Source organism: Salvelinus alpinus, chromosome 30 (assembly GCF_045679555.1).
Source record: "Salvelinus alpinus chromosome 30, SLU_Salpinus.1, whole genome shotgun sequence".
Classification (NCBI taxonomy): domain Eukaryota; kingdom Metazoa; phylum Chordata; class Actinopteri; order Salmoniformes; family Salmonidae; genus Salvelinus; species Salvelinus alpinus.
In genome coordinates, this window is record NC_092115.1 from 42,276,136 (window position 1) to 42,296,859 (window position 20,724).

Genomic DNA, 20,724 nt, shown 5'->3' on the forward strand with positions numbered 1-20,724 from the left:
GCATAACAGTCATTTAGTTGAAATATGTCCTTGTGTAAATATTTGCAGATTAGTATGCAGGTTAGGAGCATTCGGCATCTATTGGCCCCTGATATTGAGATGTCATGGAAAATATACCACAACCAGAAACAGTCACAAACAGGAAAGAGAGGTGTGTGTCTGTGGGTGTGTGTCTGTGCATGTGGCGGGTGTTTCGTGACCCAACTGGCAGGGCCCTGATGAGTTCACAAAAGCAGTAGTGGGGTTTCTGTAGGGACCTCATTGCTAACCTGTGAGTCGACTCTCCTGTCTTCAACTGTTGCTTTCATTCTAGTCCTTGCAGTCAAACTCTAACCTGGCAAGAGTTCAAAAGAAAAGACAGTGAGTAGAAAGTGATTGAAACATTTCTGAGATCAGGAAGGCATAGTGATTTGTGAAGTCTGTGTCAATGGTTACAGCAGTAGGCTAGCTGTCCATCACAAGGGCTGTCTGGGGTTCCTGTCTGTCTGGGGATCCAGGAGTCAGATGGTCTGCCATGAGGGTAAGTAGGGGAGTAGGGAAAGTCTTATTGGCTTGACTTGGCACACTAATCTTTTTTCTCCATTTGTTCTAATGGTAAAAGGGGAGAGTTCGAGGGGGAAACAAACAAAGGGACTTTTATGATTGTTGTTAGTTATGTTAATGTGTTAGCTGGCAGAGTGTTTGTGTCTGGGTGGCTAATGCTAAAGTGGTGCGGTGAGGGTCTGTGAGACGGTGTCCGGAAAGTCAATTATTTATACAGCTAGATATTTCTGAATAGTATGAAGTATGAAAGAGCCTGTATATGACACAGAGGATAGAGTATTTGATGTGTGTGTGTTGTTTCTGTGTTTCTGTGTTTTGTATGTTGATGCCGGTATGTACTAGGCTATGTACGCATGTGTAAGTGTGATTTTCTATGAGTGTTCATGTGTTAATAAAACACAAATGTAACTTTCACTGCACCCCCATCATGCTCAGGATTTGGTACAGTGACTTGTGTTTGTGATGTTCATGCCAGTGAGTGCATTTAATAAACACAGAGCCTCTCTACCGACCTGTCCTTTCTCCTCCAATACCAATTGACTCTCTGATACAGAGACATATACCCACAGTACTGTCTACCTGTGCATTGGTCTGTATACACCTACAGTATCTACAGTTTCATTTGAATAGCTCATAACATTCATTGTAATTCTAAATGATTAAAATGTAGACGGGAAATGTTTTCTCCCTTATATAACTGGACCAGATGTTCCCCCTCCATGGCAGTTTCTAGATCCCATTTTGGACCAGTTACGCCATACATCGCCAATGCTGTATCTGGAGCGGAGCTTTCCAGGACTGTCCAACCTGAGAATGGTGACTTTAGGCTCAATCTCAGGTTCGTCAGCCCATGAAACACTGTCTCACATCGGCCCAGTATTGTGGAGAAAACCAGAAAAACCAGCAACGCCTTTGCTGTTCTTAGACCCGCCCAGACTGGTACAGACCAGTTCAGACAGGATCAGACCAGATCCAGAACAAGATGAGGGGACAGCAGCAGTAAGAATATAATTTATCAACCCGTGCATGTAAATTCAGCAGAATATTGCTCGCTAATTATTAGTATGAACTATTGTTTTAGTAAGCGTCCACGTTATAACACAAATGTATGGTTTTAATGCTCCTACATACTGTACAGTAATTATAAGGACTTTATGTTGAGACAAAACACAAATAAAGCAGAATGCATTGAATCATAAATAGCCTGAAAATTAAGATGTTTCTTTTCGTGTTTTACATCAAGCACATTTACCTAGAATTCTGTCTCTATCCTCTTTATCTGATTACGGTGAAGTTCTTTACGGTTTCCTTTCGATTTTCACCATCCATTTGGTGCGGTCACAAGCCAAGATTATTATTATTTAAAAAATTGTTTAGTCATTTATGCTCTTATCTAGAGAAATTAACAGTAGTGAATGCATATTTTCATATTTGTTTGTACTTGTCCCCTGTAGGAATCAAACCCACAACCCCCGTCATTGCAAATGTTTTTCGTACAGATCATAAATCTAAGGGTGGTGTTGCTGTATATGTAAAAGACAAGTTCTCGGTGGTCGTTCTGACTTCTGTTACTAAACCTAAGCATTTTGAATATCTGTCTTTGAACCTAAACCTTGTCTCATCTTTAAATATTGTTGTATCTTGTTGTTATAGACCTCCATCTGCTACTGTTGGCTCTCTGGAGTGTATTTTCGAATAGTTATCACAGAATGTCAACTCTGAGTGTCCTGATGGGTGATCTGAATCAGGACTGACTAACATCTAGCTCTGATCAACTTACAATTCTGTGCAATACCTATAATCTCACTCAGATTGTCAACAGTGTAACGAGGTTGAATATAAAATATCCACTGAAATCCTCTTTGATTGATTTGATCTTAGCCAATGCTCCTCATCGTTTTAATGCTTCTGGTATTTTTGCAAATGACATAAGTGATCACTGTGCTATTGCCTGGGTGAGAGATGTTAAAATTCCTAAGAAATCTCCACGTGTCATTACGAAAAGAAACTGGAAGCGGTTTGATATTCAAGGTTTTTTACATGATGTATCTAGCATTGAATGGAATAGAATGGAATTAATCCCTGATGTTGAACTAGCCTTTTCTTACTTCCACAATGCATTCCAGGATGTATGCGATAGGCATGCCCCTTTAAATACATTCAGGATTAAGGGCAGAGAGAACCCTTGGTTTACTAAGGAACTTACTAAAATCATAAGGGAACGAAATGCTATGTGGGCTAAAGCAAGAGGGTTCTGGTTCGATAGATGACTGGATGGCTTTTAAACGTCTTTGAAATATGGGTGTGGCTATGATCCGTAAATTGAAAGCAGACCACTACCTGAAATCTACTTCACATAATTTAAATAATCCATCCAAAATTTGGCAAGTAGTGAAAGGTTTGGGGTGCAGAAAAGATACACAGCTTCCTTAACAATTGTTGGTCGACACACAGATTGTAACTGAGAGAACCTCCATTCTGAAAGCTCTGAACCAGCATTTTTTTTTAGATGCAGGCAGTTTATTTGAAAAGGTCAACGGTATAATTGAGCCCCCTATGAATTTACCTGACTCCCCTGTGCACTCCTTCACCAAGTTCTCCTTTTCATCATTCTCTGTTTCAGAAGTGTGTAAAGCCCTGAAAGAAATTGATTTAAAAAATCCCCTGGCCCTGATGAACTAGACTCCCGCCTCCTACACCTAGCCGCAGACATCATTACTCCCCCTTAACATGTATTTTTAACCTCACGCTTGACGTTAAGGAAATCACCAAGTTATGGAAATCTGCTTTTGTACAGCCTCTCCTGAAAGGTGGAGATCCTTCGCTACTTGACAACTATCGACCCATATCAAAATTGTCTGTACTGTCAAAGGTACTGGAGTCCTTAGTTAGTAGGCAGCTGAAGGCCTACCTCCAAGAAAACAACATCTTAAATGGAATGCAATCAGGTTTAAGGTCTGGCCACAGCACTATTTCAGCAACATTGAAGGTTTTAAATGACATCCACTGTGCTCTTGATAAGAAGTTACATTGTGTGTCTGTTTTTATTGATTTGTCGAAGGCTTTTGACACCGTGGACCATGCTGTGTTAGTGCAAAGGTTAAAATGTTGTGGAATTACTGGTCATACTCTAGATTGGTTTATAAATGACCTATCAAATCGTACACAATGTGTAATGGCGGATGGTTGTCAATCTGAGTCCATAGAGGTGTGCTCAGGTGTTCCGCAAGGTTCTATTTTGGGCCCACTGCTGTTCATTTTGTATATCAACAACATCGGGGATCTTATTGAAACAGCGCATGTTCATTTTTATGCAGATGATACTGTTCTTTATTCAAGTGGTAGTAGTTTATCTTTAGCTTTTGAAAATACCCAAAGAGCATTTAACATCATACAACAGAATCTGTATGATTTAAAGCTGGTTCTAAATTCGAGCGTAAATGACAAAATGCAATGGTATTTTCAAATGCCAGGCATGTTGACTAATCATGTCATCTGCTACCAATTGGCTGGTGACATATCTATAGAGCAACCGTTAAAGTGCTACACAATATTTGGGTGATGTGGGTTGATGACAGAATTCTGAGCGTCACTGGGCTTGATGTAGAGAACTTGATAAGGAACGTCTTCATTTTCAGGCTAGAAAATAGGAAGTTATTACCGGCATAAGGCTTGTTTTTCTTTTGAGGCCAGGAAGGAGCTGGTACGATGTACATTACTGTCGGTTTTAGATTTTAGTGATGTTATATATATGCAGGCCTAAGCCACTACCCTGAGAGCACTTGATTCAGTGTAAAATGCCATTTTATCTCTGTTCTTTTTTAGTCAGGTCGGTAAATAAACATAAATTACGGTCCCATTCTGATTTGCTTCTGACAGTACCAAACATTAGAACAGGTCATGGTAGAAATAGTTTTAGTTACTTAGCACCGGGGTCCTGGAATTCTCTCCTGAACATTTTACAATGTGATGATCTAGTTTCGTTGGTGGAGTTTAAACACTTGATCGATGTAAATATCATAGAAGAGTGTAATTGTTTTTAGGCCAGCTGTTTTTAGTCAACATGTTTGTGTTTTTAACGTAAAATGTTTTTGTTGTACTGTATGTGTGTTTATAGTTTTGTTTAATGTTGTGTTAGTGTATGTAAGTTGTTTTGTCTGAAACGTTCTTCCCCCTGCTGCTATTGGACCAGGTCTCTCTTGGAAAAGAGATGTTATCTCAATGAGAAAAAACCTGTATAAATAAAGGTAAAATAAATTTAAAAAATGCCATGCTCTACCAACTGATCACTTTTTGAGTTGAAATGCAAGCTGAGATCTACCACTCAGATTTTTTTTTAAACACGACTTATAAAAGGTATTATGCCTATGCAACATTAACCAATTAAAAACAGTTCTGTAGCAATGAGGTTTGTGCAGTAGGCTTCATCACTGCATATTGGCTATGCTTGAATTGCCCTGCTAATGTTGTTCTTCTCAGACCATTTTGAAATGATATATTTTTAAGTAGGTATATGATCGCACTGGTAATGGATAATTTGTCATATTAATTGTGAGGCACAGCTGAGTGAGCAAAATATTCTTCTTCTTTTTTTTTTTACTGGACTGATGTCCTGCATCTGATGGTCAGGCTGAGGGAGAGGGAGAGGGAGCAGCGGTGAGTCTGCCTGTCATCCGACTCCACCGTCCCTCTGCTCTCCCTCCCTCAGCTGAGATAAGGGGACACATTCTTCCAGCTCATGACGACACTCAAGTCACCTCATGCACCAATTCATATTGTTACTCCTATGACGGGAGAAAGTGAAATATTCCTTGATGTTAAAAAAGACACAAGCTGCTAATAAAAACGCAAGCGTATCGGAACACTTTGCTATACTCATTCATTGCAGCTGCAGTGCTGGTTGTACCGTGAGTGGAAGTAGGGAGAATAAACATTTTATGGCTTACAAAAAGATTAAACAAAGTTTTGACAGTGCTGAATAACAACTTAAACATTAACTTAATTGTACAAAGAGTGGCTATTTGCTGTATTTGTTGTCTCTCTCTAGTCATGGTTAAAAAAAAAATAGTATCAACTTTGCTGTGCCATTAAGTTTTTTTTATATATATAGTCTATTGCGCGAGGAATCTTTGTGACCTGAGCTATCTGGTTGGCCAGAGGTAGGCCTATAGGTGCACTTGATTTGCTTTCTGGGACTGCTGGGTAGGCGGAGTTCTAACTTCAGACACATGAAATGGTTCAATATCTGATGACTTTGCCTTCCTGGCGTTAGGACTGCTGAATCAAGTGCACCTACTGCCAACAGAGAAAAATAATAGGAATGCAAGGCTTTATCGTTGTTTTTTTTACAGAAATGTTTGGTGATCGACTAGAAATGCCTTGGAAATCAAAGAGTCGATCGTGATTGACCGGTTAGTGACCACACTGATTTAGTGTATCCAGCCTCTACAGAATAGATGTACATTGTCCTTTACACCTCTAGAGGGGGCCGTTTTACCACTAATCTGAGTGAGTGACACTGGACAGGAGGCAACTGTGGTTGATTAAACATAACAGGCACCAACAGTTATGCTAAATGATGCATTTAAATTAAGTATTTTATGTAAACAGATATATAAATAATTAGGGTGAATGCAGAAATAGTTATTAGGTTGAAAAGAGTTGTTTTAAATTAATAATAAATACATAAAAAATGTACAGGAGACTCCAGAAGGGGTGGCAGGTAGCCTAGTGGTTAGAGTGTTGGGCCAATAACCAAAAGGTTGCTAGATCGATTCCCCAAGGTAAAAATCTGTTATTTTGCCCATGAACAAGTCAGTTAACCCACTGTTCCTAGGCCGTCATTGTAAATAAGAGTTTGTTCTTGACTGGCCTAGTTAAATGAAAAAATAAGCCTTTGTGAATGGCAGCCTTATTAGTGAGTCAGGAGTATGAAGGGGTTTCCATACTCTAAAAACAACATGATTAGTTCATCTGTAGTGTCAGTTGGCCGATGATCTGAAGATGGTGACCTTCAGATAACGCTGGTGATCTCTTTAAGAGCAATAAGAATATATATATCAACAGTTATGGAAAATAATACACCAAAAAAAGGTAATAAACTGCAACAATTGATATATTAAATCAGCTGTTGTCTCTCACATGATGACAGTCCAGGACGTCATATTTGGAGCAGTGGAGGAGGAGATGCTGCTAGTTCTCTACGTCAGCCGACCCACAGGGCTGACATAGTCTTTTTTTCACCGACTTTTTTTTCTACTCACCCGCCGACACTTTTTTATACCACCTTCCTCCTCCTCTTCCTCCTCTTTCTCTCTCCCTCCCTCAGCCCTTTCTACCTTTACCTCTTTCTTTCAATCTCTCTCTATCTCTCTCTCTCTCTCTTTTTCCCTGATTACCCCACCCCTATTTTTCTGCCTCACTCCTGACCCTGGCAGCTAATCATAATCTCTGATCTCATGTGTGTGTGTCTCTCTCTCTCTGTGTGTTATCATTCTCACAATGATAGTAGAACAAGGACATTTGGCTGGTCCCCACAAGGAAAAAGGCTATGTTAGGCTTAGGGGTTAGGTTTAGCGTTAGGCTTACAATTACGATTAGAATTAGGGTTAGGGTTATGGGTTTGGGGTTAAAGTTAGGGATATGGGTTAGGTTTAGGGGTAGGTTTACAATTAGGGTTATAATTATGGTTAAGTTGAGGGGTTAGGGTTAGGAGTTAGGGTTAGGTATAGTTTTAGGGTTAGGGTTAGGGGGTTGGGGTTAAGGTTAGGATTCTGGTTAGGTTAAGGGTTAGGGAATACTACTGCTCCTAGTAGATCCCGTTAGCGGGATCTCAGCCATAAGAAGTTACCTCTTATGGCTCAAATATCAGCAGTGAGTATCAGCAGTGGAAAGAGGTGGCCATTTCAAACGGCCTCGTACTCAATTATTGTTCTTACAATATGCATATTATTATTAATTTTGGATAGAAAACACTGTCTAGTTTCTAAAACAGGTTTAATTATTTCTCTAAGTGAAACATAACTCTTTTTACAGCCCATTTTCTGTAAAAAGTGACATTTCCAAGAAGCTATGTCTCTCTTCAAGATACTCTCTATAAAAGGCCTTGGCACTTATGACTGTAGAAACACGTCACACATCTTCCCCTGGTTGTCATGCGGAAGTGAGAGAAAAAATGACTTGATTATCTCTGTCAGGGACTGAAAAGAACATCTTTGAGTGATAAGTGCGCACTTAATTTTTTTTTCTGGGCGCGAAGTAGGAACTGGACTGCGCTCCTGGAAAACACTCGTTATAGGTGAATATGACCTCCAGCTTCGATTTTCTTTGATACATGTCACAATATCATCCTAAAGTATGTTTTTTCAATATACTTTAATTATATTATTGAAATTTATTCTGGACTTTAGACGTGATGCGACGCAAGAATTTTGTCAAGACGGAGAGGTTAGCACGGCATGGCCAGTGTGCCATGCTAATTCAACAGGGACATCGTTCGTTCTAGGTCCAAATGAACACGGTTCTGAACAAAGGACCCTTTGGAGAACATTCTGATGGAAAATCAACAAAGATAAGGACCCAATTTGGGATGCTTTTTCATATATCTGTCGAACTGTGCTATCGCTAGCGTTTGACTAGAATCAATGCTGCTGTGTGTTAGCTATTGTAGTAAGCTAATATAACGATATATTGTGTTTTCGCTGTAAAACACTTCAGAAATCGGAAATATTGTCTGTATTCACAAGATCTTTCTCTTTCATTAGCTATCCACCATATATTTTTCTGAAATCTTTTCTGATGTGAAATTAGTAGTTGACGTTGGTGTCTGTTTTCTCTGGCTACTGCCGTGCGATTTCTGACTGTAGCTATGATGGTGGCTAAGATGGTAGCAGTAATGTAAAACTGATTTATAGCTAAAATATTCAACTTTTTCGAACAAAACATAGATTTATTGTGTAACATGTTATAGGACTGTCATCTGAGGTAGTTTTTTCTAGGTTATTTAGGTTGGTTCTAGGTTATTTAGGTTGGTTCTAGGTTAGTTTGGTTAGCTTTGTGCATGCTAATTGCATGCTACCGTTGCTGTGAAAAATGTCTGTCTGTCTTTTGTATTTGGTGGTGAGCTAACATAAATATATGTGGTGTTTTCGCTGTAAAACACTTCAGAAATCGGAAATATTGTCTGTATTCACAAGATCTTTGTCTTTCATTAGCTATCCACCATATATTTCTCTGAAATGTTTTCTGATGTGTAATAAGGTAGTTGACGTTGGTGTCTGTATTTTCTCTGGCTACTCCCGTGCGATTTCTTACTGTAGCTATGATGGTAGCAGTAATGTAAAACTGATTTATAGCTAAAATATGCATTTTTTTTGAACAAAACATAGATTTATTGTGTAACATGTTATAGGACTGTCATCTGAGGTAGTTTTTTCTAGGTTATTTAGGTTGGTTTTAGGTTAGTTAGGTTGGCTTGTGCATGCTACTTCATCCTACTTGTGCTGTGAAAAATGTCTGTCCTCTTTTTTATTTGGTGGTGAGCTAACATAAATATATGTGGTGTTTTCTCTGTAAAACATTTAAAAAATCGGACATGTTGGCTGGATTGACAAGATGTTTATCTTTCAAATGCTGTATTGGACTTGTTAATGTGTGAAAGTTAAATATTTTACAAAAATAGATTTTGAATTTCGCGCCCTGCACTTGAAGTGGCTGTTGTCATATTACGCCCGGTGCCGGGCTTGCAGCCTGAAGAAGTTAACATAAATCTTCAATAATGTTCCAACTGGAGAATTCCTTTGTCTTCAAAAAGCAAATGGAACAGAGCTCGCTCTCACGTGAACGAGCGTCACGAGCTCAAAGCATTCTGCCAGACCTCTGACTCATTCCCCTCTCATTCGTCATCAATTCACAGTAGAAGCATCAAACAAGGTTCTATAGACTGTTGACATTTAGTGGAAGCCGTAGGAAGTGCAACATGACCCATATCCCACTGTATCTTCAATAGGGAATGAGTTGAAAAACGACCAACCTCAGATTTCCCACTTCCTGGTTGAATTTTTTCTCATGTTTTTGCCTGCCATATGAGTTCTGTTATACTCACAGACATCATTCAAACAGTTTTAGAACTTCCGAGTGTTTTCTATCCAAATATACTAATAATATGCATATATTAGCAACTGGGACTGAGTAGCAGGCCGTTTACTCTGAGCACCTTTGGGCACCTTATTCATCCAAGCTACTAAATACTGCCCCCAGCCATAAGAATTAAGGTCACAGTTATGAAAACTTAGGACATTAAAGAGGCCTTTCTACTGACTCTGAAAAACACCAAAAGAAAGATGCAGGGAGACAGGACGGACAGCTGATCGTCCTCGCAGTGGCAGACCACGTGTAACAACACCTGCACAGGATCGGTACATCTGAACGTCACACCTGCGGGACAGGTACAGGATGGCAACAACAACTGCCTGAGTTACACCAGGAACGCACAATCCCTCCATCAGTGCTCAGACTGTCCGCAATAGGCTGAGAGAGGTTGGACTGAGGGCTTGTAGGCCTGTTGTAAGGCAGGTCCTCACCAGACATCACCGGCAACAACGTCACCTATGGGCACAAACCCACCGTCGCTGGACCGAACAGGACTGGCAAAAAGTGCTCTTCACTGACGAGTAGCGGTTTTGTCTCACCAGGGGTGATGGTTGGAATCACGTTTATCGTCGAAGGAATGAGCATTACACCGTGGGCTGTACTCTGGAGCGGGATCGATTTGGAGGTAGAGGATCCGTCATGGTCTGGGGCGGTATGTCACAGCATCATCGGACTGAGCTTGTTGTCATTGCAGGCAATCTCAACGCTGTGCGTCACAGGGAAGACATCCTCCTCCCTCATGTGGTACCCTTCCTGCAGGCTCATCCTGACATGACCCTCCAGCATGACAATGCCACCAGCCATACTGCTCGTTCTGTGCATGATTTCCTGCAAGACAGGAATGTCAGTGTTCTGCCATGGCCAGCGAAGAGCCCGGATTCCCCCCAGAAACGTCAGGAAACTTGCAGGTGCCTTGGTGGAAGAGTCTCACATCTCACAGCAAGAACTGGAAAATCTGGTGCAGTCCATGAGAAGGAGATGCACTGCTGTACTTAATGCAGCTGGTGGCCACACCTGACACACCTGACTGTTACTTTTGATTTTGAATAATCTAATTGATTGCGCAGTCATATAGCCTCAGGACCTACATGAAGCTGAGTGACTCACTCATTCATGGCTTTGGATCAAAATAAATAAGTACCAACATTCTTCTGATAGTCTTTAACTTTTACTTGGTACTCATCCCGGATCCGGGAGCACCCCCCACAGTAAAAAAGCTGACTAGCATAGCCTAGCATAGCGTCACAAGTAAATACTAGCATCTAAATATCATTAAATCACAAGTCCAAGACACCAGATGAAAGATACACATCTTGTGAATCCAGCCATCATTTCTGATTTTTTAAATGTTTTACAGGGAAGACACAATATGTAAATCTATTAGCTAACCACGTTAGCAAAAGACACCACTTTTTTTACTCCACCAGTTTTTTACTCCATCAGTAGCTATCACAAATTCGACCAAATAAAGATATAAATAGCCACTAACCAAGAAACAACTTCATCAGATGACAGTCGGATAACATATTTATTGTATAGCATATGTTTTGTTAGAAAAATGTGCATATTTCAGGTATAAATCATAGTTTACCATTGCAGCCACCATCACAACGTGTATTACCTAATTACTCATCATAAAACATTTCTTAAAAATACACAGCGTACAGCAATTGAAAGACACAGATCTTGTGAATCCAGACAATATTTCAGATTTTCTAAGTGTTTTACAGCGAAAACACAATATATCGTTATATTAGCATACCACATGAGCTAACATCACCCCAGCATTGATTCAAGGCAAAAAGCGCGATAACGTTATCACCACCAAAATATATTAATTTTTTCACTAACCTTCTCAGAATTCTTCAGATGACAGTCCTGTAACATCATATTACATTACATTACATTTACATTTAAGTCATTTAGCAGACGCTCTTATCCAGAGCGACTTACAAATTGGTGCATTCACCTTATGATATCCAGTGGAACAACCACTTTACAATAGTGCATCTAACTCTTTTAAGGGGGGGGGGGTTAGAATAATTACTTTATCCTATCCTAGGTATTCCTTAAAGAGGTGGGGTTTCAGGTGTCTCCGGAAGGTGGTGATTGACTCCGCTGACCTGGCGTCGTGAGGGAGTTTGTTCCACCATTGGGGTGCCAGAGCAGCGAACAGTTTTGACTGGGCTGAGCGGGAACTGTACTTCCTCAGAGGTAGGGAGGCGAGCAGGCCAGAGGTGGATGAACGCAGTGCCCTTGTTTGGGTGTAGGGCCTGATCAGAGCCTGAAGGTACGGAGGTGCCGTTCCCCTCACAGCTCCGTAGGCAAGCACCATGGTCTTGTAGCGGATGCGAGCTTCAACTGGAAGCCAGTGGAGAGAGCGGAGGACCGGGGTGACGTGAGAGAACTTGGGAAAGTTGAACACCAGACGGGCTGCGGCGTTCTGGATGAGTTGTAGGGGTTTAATGGCACAGGCAGGGAGCCCAGCCAACAGCGAGTTGCAGTAATCCAGACGGGAGATGACAAGTGCCTGGATTAGGACCTGCGCCGCTTCCTGTGTGAGGCAGGGTCGTACTCTGTGAATGTTGTAGAGCATGAACCTACAGGAACGGGTCACCGCCTTGATGTTAGTTGAGAACGACAGGGTGTTGTCCAGGATCACGCCAAGGTTCTTAGCACTCTGGGAGGAGGACACAATGGAGTTGTCAACCGTGATGGCGAGATCATGGAACGGGCAGTCCTTCCCCGGGAGGAAGAGCAGCTCCGTCTTGCCGAGGTTCAGCTTGAGGTGGTGATCCGTCATCCACACTGATATGTCTGCCAGACATGCAGAGATGCGATTCACCACCTGGTTATCAGAGGGGGGAAAGGAGAAGATTAATTGTGTGTCGTCTGCATAGCAATGATAGGAGAGACCATGTGAGGATATGACAGAGCCAAGTGACTTGGTGTATAGCGAGAATAGGAGAGGGCCTAGAACAGAGCCCTGGGGGACACCACAATGCATATAGAGTTTGTGTCAGGACCCGGTGCGAGAAACAGTCACTAAATCGGCAGAACCCAGAAGATGAGGCAGACACAGCAGTACTAGAGATGGTGGTTTAATAAAAAATAGATATCTTCCAAAATACAAAGAAATCCACAAAGTGGTAAAAACAGCAAGGGAAAAACAAACCTTAAAAGACTAATACAAAATACAAAAGAACAAAACCAGAGAACCTCTGGAAAATCCAACAAGAGAAAAATATATGTTCACAACAAGGCTTGGGCTGGGGCTGGGTGCTAACATACAAACACTGAGCAAGGAACTGAGGAACACACAGGGATTAAATACTAACAAGGGAACGACATACAGGTGCAAACAATAATTAGAGCAAGGGAAAAACAAAAGGTACAAAAAAGGTGCAATGGGGACATCTAGTGACAAAAAACCAGAACAGTCCTGGCCAAAACCTGACAGAATCCCCCTCCTAGGAACGGCTCCTGACGTTCCTACCAGCCTTCTCAGGGTGGAGGGCCCTGAACTGACGAATGAGGTCAGGGTCCAGTATGTCCTTGGCAGGAACCCAGGAGCGCTCCTCGGGACCGTAGCCTCCTCGGGACCGTACCCAGTCCGCCAGATACTGCCAGGACCGCTGCACCCGGCGGGAGTCCAGTATCCGGTGGACGGTATAAGCCGACTGGCCTCCGATGACACGGGGCGGAGGGGGAGGTCTGCCTGCCGGAATAAGGGGAGAAAAAACAACAGGTTTTAATAAAGAAATGTGAAATGTGGGATTGATTTTAAGGGATCTGGGTAAGTGCAGGCGAAAAGTAACGGGATTGACTCTCCTGGCAATCTTAAAGGGTCCGATGAATCTCTGGGACAGCTTGCGAGACTCCACCCGTAGCGGTAAGTTTTTTGTTGAGAGCCATACTCTCTGGCCGGGGTACAGGGTAGGACCGGGACGGCGACGTCTGTTGGCTTGTCGTTGGTACTGCTGTGAGGAACGCAGAAGATTAAGACGGGCCTTCTTCCACGTAAGCCGACAGCGTCTGATGAACCTCGAGGCTGAAGGCACTCTGACTTCTGCCTTCTGGTCCGGGAACAATAGAGGAGCATAGCCAAACTGACACTCGTGCGGGGATATACCAGTGGAGGAGGAGCACAAGGTGTTGTGCGCGTACTCGGCCCAAACAATGAAGGATGACCATGTGGATGGGTTGTTGGAAACCATACATCTGAGGGTGGTTTCCAGCTCCTGATTCATCCTCTCAGTTTGGCCGTTGGACTCCGGATGGTACCCTGAAGATAAACTGGCCGTGGCCCCTATGAGTTGGCAGAAGGCCTTCCAAAACCTTGAGGCGAACTGGGGACCTCTGTCGGAAACCATATCTTGCGGGATGCCAAAGACTCGGAACACATGGTTAATCACCAACTCAGCTGTTTCCTTGGCAGAAGGTAATTTGGTCAAGGGAACAAACCTGGCCGCCTTAGAAAACCTGTCGATGATGACTAGGATCGTAGTATTACCATGGGACGGAGGAAGGCCAGTAATAAAGTCCAGCGAGATATGGGACCAGGGTCGGTGGGGAATAGATAAGGGGTGAAGGAGTCCTTGAGGGCGGAGGTGAGAAGATTTGCCCTGGCAGCACACGGAACAGGCCTTGACGAAAGTGGCAACGTCTTCTTTTATGGTGGGCCACCAGAACTTACGCTGGATGAACTCCAAGGTGCGACCTACGCCCGGGTGACAGGTGAGGCGAGAGGAGTGCCCCCACAGAAGGACTTGGGACCTTGCTGCCTTGGGAACAAACAACCGATTAGCAGGACCTCCTCCAGGGCCCGGTTCGATGGCTTGAGCTTGTTTCACGGTATCCTCCACTTGCCACGAGATCGGAGCCACGATCTTAGCGGCAGGAAGAACAGTCATGTCAGTATCTTCTCGAATGGCAGGAGAGTAGACTCGTGACAAGGCATCCGGTTTGAGATTCTTCGACCCGGGTCTATAGGTGAGAATAAACTGGAATCGGCTGAAGAAAAGAGACCATCGAGCTTGTCTGGAGTTCAACCGCTTCGCCTGCTGGATATACTCCAGATTTTTGTGGTCCGTAAGCACTTGAAACGGTTGAGAAGCCCCCTCGAGCCAGTGTCTCCATTCCTTCAATGCCATCTTAACCGCTAGGAGTTCACGATCCCCCACATCGTAATTCCTCTCGGCCGGGGTAAGCCGGTGAGAGAAGAAGGCGCAAGGATGAAGCCTCTTGTCTTCACCCCTCTGAGACAGGACAGCTCCAACACCAACCTCTGATGCGTCTACCTCCACCACAAAAGGTTCATCCGCCGTCGGTAGTGTCAGGATGGGAGCAGAGAGGATGCGCTGCTTGAGTCCTTGGAAGGCCGTCTCAGCTTCTCTTCCCCACAGAAACCTTGTGTTGCCACCCTTGGTTAAAGCTGAGAGAGGGGCTGCCACCGAGCTGAAGTTCTTGATGAACTTGCGGTAGAAGTTAGTGAAGCCCAGGAAACGCTGAACTTCCTTAACGGACTTGGGGGTGGGCCAATCTGCTACCGCCCCTACCTTCTTGGGGTCCATCTGGACTCGACCGGGTTCCACTACAAATCCCAGGAACTGTACTCGAGAGGAATGGAATTCACACTTTTCCGGCTTAACGTACAAATGGCTGTCTAGGAGGCGTTTGAGCACTTGTCTGACATGCTTAGTGTGTTCTTGAAGGGAGCTCGAAAAGATGAGGATGTCATCCAAGTAAACAAACACGAAAATGTTAAGCATATCCCTAAGCACATCGTTTATGAGCGCTTGGAACACAGCCGGGGCGTTGGTCAGGCCGAAGGGCATCACCAAGTATTCGTAGTGACCAGTAGGCGTGTTGAAAGCGGTCTTCCACTCGTCACCGGGTTTGATCCGCACAAGATGGTATGCGTTCCGCAGGTCAAGCTTAGTGAAGACCACTGCTTCCTGGAGCAGCTCAAAGGCTGTGGCCATAAGGGGTAGCGGGTAGCGGTTACGGACGGTTATGGCATTAAGTCCCCGGTAGTCGATGCAAGGACGTAATCCCCCGTCTTTTTTGGCCACAAAGAAAAACCCTGCTCCCGCCGGCGAGGTGGATGGACGCATGAGGCCTGCTGCCAGAGTGTCCTTGATGTAGGTATCCATAGCAGCTCGTTCGGGAGGAGATAGGGAAAAGATCCGACCCCTGGGAGGGCAGGTGCCCGGAAACAGGTCGATGGGGCAATCGTAAGGTCTATGGGGTGGTAGTTTGGTGGCCCTCTGTTTGCTAAATACCGGTTTGAGGTCATGGTAACACTCGGGAACTCGGGACAGGTCGATGGATTCTAGAGACTCGGGAGGGGAACTCGGGGAACTTGGGAAGATACAAGTGGCTTGGCACGTAGGACCCCACTGCTTGATAGTGCCCACAGACCAGTCGATGTGAGGGTTATGGCTGTGAAGCCAGGGGTATCCAAGGACGAGAGGGAACTCGGAACACGAGGTCAGATGAAAGTTCATCACTTCCTGGTGTTGGGAAACTGAAAGACGCAAGGGGGTAGTGACACGAGTGACAAGTCCAGATCCCAAAGGGCTTCCATCCAACGTAGTAACCCTTATGGGGTCACTTAGAGGTTCAGAGGGAACGCCATTCTCCTTCGCCCAGACACCATCCATGAAGTTACCTGCGGCTCCAGAGTCTACCAAGGCTTGAAGGGGAAGCTCGTGGTTGTCCCAGGAAAGGGTAACTGGAATGAGCAGGCGGGAGTTGGATGGATGAGAGGAGGTTATGTTTCCCGTTACCGTCCTCCCAGGCCTGCACGGGAGAGTGCGTTTTCCCTGGAGCCCGGGACACGTGGAGAGGAAATGGCCCGGTTTGCCGCAATATAGACAGCATCGCTCCCTCATCCGGCGGTCTCTCTCAGCCTGGGAGATGCGTCCAACCTGCATGGGTTCCGGTGGAGTCAGCGGGGATAAAGGTGGAGACTCGGAGCTGGGACCGATAGGAGCTAGGGTGAGAGATCTACGGTTGAGCTCTCTCTCTCTCAGACGCTGGTCTATGCGTGAAGCCAACTTGATCAGGGACTCGAGGTTGTCCGGTGGTTCCCGAGTGGCCAGTTCATCTTGGATGGTGTCGGAAAGACCCTTCAAAAAGCACACTGTGAGCGCCTCGTCATTCCAGCCACTCGCTGCTGCCACCGTGCGGAACTGGATGGCATAGTCCGTCACGCTGCGCCGACCTTGGCGGAGAGTCAGGAGCTGTTTGGCTGAGTCAGGACCGCTGGTAGGACCTTGAAACAATCGCTTGAATTCTTCAGCAAAGGTAGAGTAGCTGGCACAGCAGGGACTTTGGGCATCCCACACAGCAGTAGCCCAGGCTAGGGCTTTTTCCGACAGCAGGGTGATGATATATGCTATCTTGGACCGGTCGGTGGGAAATGACGAGGGTTGCAGCTCGAAGGAGAGAGAACATTGGGTGAAAAACCCCTTACAACCACTCGGATCACCTGAGAACCGTTGGGGAGGCGGCAGACGAGGTTCAGCCAGGGGGTTAACTGCCACGGGCACTTGAATCTGATGAACTGGAGCAGAAGCGGTTGCAGGAGAAAGTTGATCAGAAATCTGCTTTATGGAAGTCATCATCTCCGACAGAAGTTGAGAATGTCCAGCCATTAAGGCCTCTTGCTGAACCAGAGCAGCTTCGTGACGTTGGACAGTCCCCTCGTGGTGGGACAGCATGGGAAAAAAGTCCTGGGTACTGGCTGCCTCTGGGTTCATTTTAATGGCTCAGTGTTTCTGTCAGGACCCGGTGCGAGAAACAGTCACTAAATCGGCAGAACCCAGAAGATGAGGCAGACACAGCAGTACTAGAGATGGTGGTTTAATAAAAAATAGATATCTTCCAAAATACAAAGAAATCCACAAAGTGGTAAAAACAGCAAGGGAAAAACAAACCTTAACCTCTAACGAGCCTCTACCCCGGGTCCGGGATCACCCCCCACCCCCCCACACACTGATTAGCATAGCTAGCATAGCTTCACAAGTAGATAGTAGCATCTAAATATCATTAAATCACAAGTCCAAGACACCAGATGAAAGATACAGATCTTGTGAATAAAGCCACCATTTCAGATTTTTAAAATGTTTTACAGGGAAGACAAAATATGTAAATCTATTAGCTAAACACGTTAGCAAAATACACCACTTTTCTAACTCCATCAGTTTCTTACTCCATCAGGTGCTATCACAAATTCGGCTAAACTAAGATATTGATAGCCACTAACCAAGAAAAAACCTCTTCAGATAACATACGTCTGATAACGTCTGATAACATATTCATGGTATAGGATAGTTTTTGTTAGAAAAAAGTGCATATTTCAGGTAGAAATCACAGTTCTACATTGCAGCTGCAATCTGAAATAGCGTTGGAAGCAGCCGGAATAATTACAGAGACCGACGTCAATTACCAATAGAATCATCCTAAAACACTTCAGAAAAATAGACAGCCTACAACAATCGAAAGACACAGATCTTGTGAATCCAGAGAATATTTCAGATTTTCTAAGTGTTTTACAGCGAAAACACAATATAGCATTATATGAGCGTACCACAATAGCCAGAATCACAACCGCATTTACCAGCTGTAAATGTTAGCGATCGTAACAACCCAACAAAAGATATATAATTTGACTAACCTTGATATACTTCATCAGATGACAGACCTGTAACATCATATTACACAATGCATATAGCTTTTGTTCGAAAATGTGCATATTTAGCAGCATAAATCGTGGTTATACTATGTAATCACTACAAACATTGCATGTATTCTGGCCGGCGCCATTTTGGATTAGCGCCTATTCTTATAAAAATACTATTCATAAACTTGACTAAAAAATATAAGTTGGACAACAATCGAAAGATAAATTAGTTCTTAATGCAATCGCTATGTTAGATTTTTAAAATTAACGTTACTAGACATATAGTGTGCGTTGCAGCCAGACCAGTGCCTGCAAAAGTGGCGCGCAAACACTATGACATTTTTCCACATAAATACGTAATAACATCATAAATAGTTCCTACTTTTGGACGAGCTTCCATCAGTATCTTGGGCAATGTGTCTTTTCTTCAAAAGAATAGTTGCTTTGTTGTAAAACGTCCTCTTCACCTTTGGAACTAGCTGCTACCATTAGCTATGTCGCACACACATGTCCAAATCCTCAAACTAGATACAAAGGAAATTCAGAAAAATAGCACTATACTCGCATAAACTGATATAAATCGGTTTCAAATAACATCGTTATGATGTTTCTAACACCTATATTTAATTAAATTACAGACGGATACATCTCTGGTCGATAACTGAGCGTTCCAAAATTTCATCCTGACTTCTTGCCAGGCGCCATGACGAACGAGACAAAGAAAGGTACTCTCGTTCCATCCGGCTTTATAACCTCGGACAGCTACGTAGACAGACCATTCCACTTCTCATTGGTTACTGACATCCAGGGGAAGGCGGGTGCAGTTCAATTCCAGCCATAGGATATACACAGGCTTTAAAACTGAACCCAGATCAGAGGATAATTCTCAGACCTTTGCAAGTCATGTCAGGATTTTTGCTGTAGAGGGATTTTTTGCTGTAGAGGGAGTTCTGGGTCACCCACAGACATAAACCCACAGACATTCAAACGGTTTTAGAAACTAGACAGTGTTTTCTATCCAATATTAGTAAGGATATGCATATTGTACGATCAAGAATTGAGCAATAGGCCGTTTAATTTGGAGACCAAAAAATGCTAATGCGGAACAGCACCCCCTACAGTTGCAAGAAGTTAAAAGACTAATCCAAAATACAAAAGAACAAAACCAGAGAACCTCTGGAAAATCCAACAAGAGAAAAATATATGTTCACAACAAGGCTTGGGCTGGGGCTGGGTGCTAACATACAAACACTGAGCAAGGAACTGAGGAACACACAGGGATTAAATACTAACAAGGGAACGACATACAGGTGCAAACAATAATTAGAGCAAGGGAAAAACAAAAGGTACAAAAAAGGTGCAATGGGGACATCTAGTGACAAAAAACCAGAACAGTCCTGGCCAAAACCTGACAGTTTGTTCGAAAATGTGCATATTTAGCATCACAAATCGTGGTTATGCAATGTAATCTGTCAAAACATGGCATGCATTCTGGCCGGCGCCATCTCGGAAAGGCACCTAAGTTTACGATTATTTATCGATTAGATTGATAAAAAAAATACAGGTTGGACAGCTAATGAAAGATGCATTAGTTATTAATGCAACCGCTGAGTTAGATTTTTAAAATGAACGTTACTAGACATACAGTGTGCGTTGCAGCCAGACTAGTGCCGCAACAATGGCCGACAAATGCGTTTACATTTTTCCACATAAATACGGAATAAAATCATAAATAGCTCTTACTTTTGGACGAGCTTCCATCAGTATCTTGGGCAAGGTGTCCTTTGTCCAAAAGAATCGTTGCTTTGTTGTAAAACGTCCTCTTCAACTTCGGAACTAACAGCTAACAATAGCTATGTGGCACACACATGTCCAAATCCTCAAACGCAATAATACGAAAATTCCGAAAATAGCAATATACTCGCATAAACTGATATAAATCGGTTTCAAATAACTTCGTTATGATGTTTCTAACACCTATATCGAATTAAATTACAGACGGACATATCTAAGGCCGATAACTGAGCGTTTCAAAATGCTATCCTGAGGTCTTGCGTTGCGTAATGGCGGAAGTCGAAAAGAGAGCGCACTTCGTTCCTTGCTTTTATAAGCTCTGAGAAATACGTAGAAACACCATTCCACTTCTCATTGGTTACTGACATCCAGGGGAAGGCGGGTGCAGTTCATTTCGATCCATAGGGCACACACAGAGCTTTAAACTGATCTGAGAACAGAGACTATTTTTCTGACCTTCGCATGTCCTGTCATGATTTTCGCTTTAGAAAGAGTTCTGGTTCACCCACAGACATAATTCAAACGGTTTTAGAAACTAGAGATTGTTT

The 20,724-nt window shown here is 43.5% G+C and overlaps 1 protein-coding gene across 5 annotated transcripts in view; it reads left to right on the plus strand.

Moving 5' to 3' along the window:
• The first annotated feature begins 219 nt into the window (after window positions 1–219).
• LOC139559909 (putative nuclease HARBI1) overlaps window positions 220–20,724 on the plus strand; it is a 37,150-nt gene continuing 16,645 nt past the window's right edge. Inside the window, exons 1-2 of one of the 5 annotated variants that reach the window (XM_071376357.1) lie at window positions 227–360; window positions 438–520. The gene's annotated coding sequence lies outside the window, so the exon portion shown is untranslated. Of the gene's footprint in view, window positions 521–11,774; window positions 11,908–20,724 lie in introns of those variants that run through there. The other 4 variants (XM_071376360.1, XR_011671844.1, XM_071376356.1 and 1 more) reach the window with 4 other exon arrangements.